Raw genomic sequence first — 2,770 nt, forward strand, 5'->3', positions numbered from 1 at the left:
TGACATAGCATCGAGAATCAAGACTGACCCGAAACTGTTGTATAGCCACATCAGGAGGAAGACAACAGTCAAAGACCAGGTGATCAGATTAAGGACAGAAGGTGGAGAACTCACAAGAAATGATCAGGAGGTATGTGAGGAGCTGAACAGGAGATTTAAGGAAGTTTTTACAGTAGAGACAGAAAGGGCTGTGGGAAGACAGCACAGAAGGGAACATCAAGAGGGAATATACCAACAAGTGTTGGATGACATACGAACAACTGAGGAGGAGGTGAAGAAGCTCTTAAGTGACCTTGACACCTCAAAGGCGATGGGACCGGACAACATCTCCCCATGGGTCCTTAGAGAAGGAGCAGAGATGCTGTGTGTGCCTCTAACCACAATCTTCAACACATCCCTTGAAACTGGGCAACTACCTGAGAAATGGAAGACAGCTAATGTAGTCCCCATATTTAAGAAAGGAAACAGAAACGAGGCACTAAACTACAGACCTGTGTCTCTGACATGTATTGTGTGCAAAGTCATGGAGAAGATTATCAGGAGGAGAGTGGTCGAACACCTGGAAAGGAACAAGATTATAAATGAAAACCAGCATGGGTTCATGGAAGGCAAATCTTGTATCACAAACCTCCTGGAGTTTTATGACAAGGTAACAGAAGTAAGACACGAGAGAGAGGGTTGGGTAGATTGCGTTTTCCTAGACTGCAGGAAGGCTTTTGACACAGTTCCCCACAAGAGATTAGTGCAGAAGCTGGAGGATCAGGCACACGTAAAAGGAAGGGCACTGCAATGGATAAGGGAATACCTGACAGGGAGGCAGCAACGAGTCATGGTGCGTCAAGAGGTATCACAGTGGGCGCCTGTTACGAGCGGGGTCCCACAGGGGTCAGTTCTAGGACCAGTGCTATTTTTGATATATGTGAACGACATGATGGAAGGAATAGACTCTGAAGTGTCCCTGTTCGCAGATGACGTGAAGTTGATGAGAAGAATTAAATCGGACGAGGATGAGGCAGAACTGCAAAGAGACCTGGAGAGGCTGGACATGTGGTCCAGTAACTGGCTTCTCGAATTCAATCCAGCCAAATGCAAAGTCATGAAGATTGGGGAGGGGCAACGAAGACCGCAGACAGAGTATAGGCTAGGTGGACAAAGACTACAGACCTCACTCAGGGAGAAAGACCTTGGGGTGACCATAACACCGAGCACATCACCGGAGGCACACATCAACCAAATAACCGCTGCAGCATACGGGCGCCTGGCAAACCTGAGAATAGCGTTCCGATACCTTAATAAGGAATCGTTCAAGACACTGTACACTGTGTATGTTAGGCCCATACTGGAGTATGCAGCACCAGTCTGGAACCCACACCTGGTCAAGCACGTCAAGAAGTTAGAGAAAGTACAAAGGTTTGCAACAAGGCTAGTCCCAGAGCTCAAGGGAATGTCGTACGAGGAAAGGTTAAGGGAAATCGGACTGACGACACTGGAGGACAGAAGGGTCAGGGGAGACATGATAACGACATACAAGATACTGCGGGGAATAGACAAGGTGGACAGAGATAGGATGTTCCAGAGAGGGGACACAGGGAGAAGGGGTCACAACTGGAAGCTGAAGACTCAGACGAGTCACAGGGACGTTAGGAAGTATTTCTTCAGTCATAGAGTTGTCAGCAAGTGGAATAGCCTAGCAAGTGAAGTAGTGGAGGCAGGAACCATACATAGTTTTAAGAAGAGGTATGACAAAGCTCAGGAAGCAGAGAGAGAGAGGATCCAGTAGCGATCAGTGAAGAGGCGGGGCCAGGAGCTGAGTCTCGACCCCTGCAACCACAATTAGGTGAGTACAATTAGGTGAGTACACACACACACACACATACGCACACACATACATACACACACATAAGGAAACTGAGGGACTGTCTGCCTCCTACCAAGGCTGAGGGACTGACTACCTTCTACCAAGGCTGTGGGACTGACTACCTTCTACCAAGGCTGAGGGACTGACTACCTTCTACCAAGGCTGAGGGACTGACTACCTTCTACCAAGGCTGAGGGACTGACTACCTTCTACCAAGGCTGAGGGACTGACTACCTTCTACCAAGGCTGAGGGACGGACTACCTTCTACCAAGGCTGAGGGACTGACTACCTTCTACCAAGGCTGAGGGACTGACTACCTTCTACCAAGGCTGAGGGACTGACTACCTTCTACCAAGGCTGAGGGACTGACTACCTTCTACCAAGGCTGAGGGACTGACTACCTTCTACCAAGGCTGAGGGACTGACTACCTTCTACCAAGGCTGAGGGAATGACTACTTACTACCAAAGCTGAGGGACTGACTACCTTCTACCAAGGCCGAGGGACTGACTACTTACTACCAAGGCTGAGGGACTGACTGCCTTCTTCCAAGGCTGAGGGACTGACTGCTTACTACCAAAGCTTAGGAACTACTACCTTCTACCAAGGCTGAGGGACTGACTGCTTACTACCAAAGCTGAGGGACTGACTACCTTCTACCAAGGCTGAAGGACTGACTGCTTACTACCAAAGCTGAGGGACTGACTACCTTCTACCAGGCTGAGGGACTGACTGCTTACTACCAAAGCTGAGGGACTGACTACCTTCTACCAAGGCTGAGGGACTGACTACCTCCTACCAAGGCTGAGGGACTGACTACCTCCTACCACGGCTGAGGGACTGACTACCTCCTACCAAGGCTGAGGGAATGATTACCTTCTACCAAGGCTGAGGGACTGATTACCTTCTACC

Source organism: Cherax quadricarinatus, chromosome 14, assembly GCF_038502225.1.
Source record: "Cherax quadricarinatus isolate ZL_2023a chromosome 14, ASM3850222v1, whole genome shotgun sequence".
Classification (NCBI taxonomy): domain Eukaryota; kingdom Metazoa; phylum Arthropoda; class Malacostraca; order Decapoda; family Parastacidae; genus Cherax; species Cherax quadricarinatus.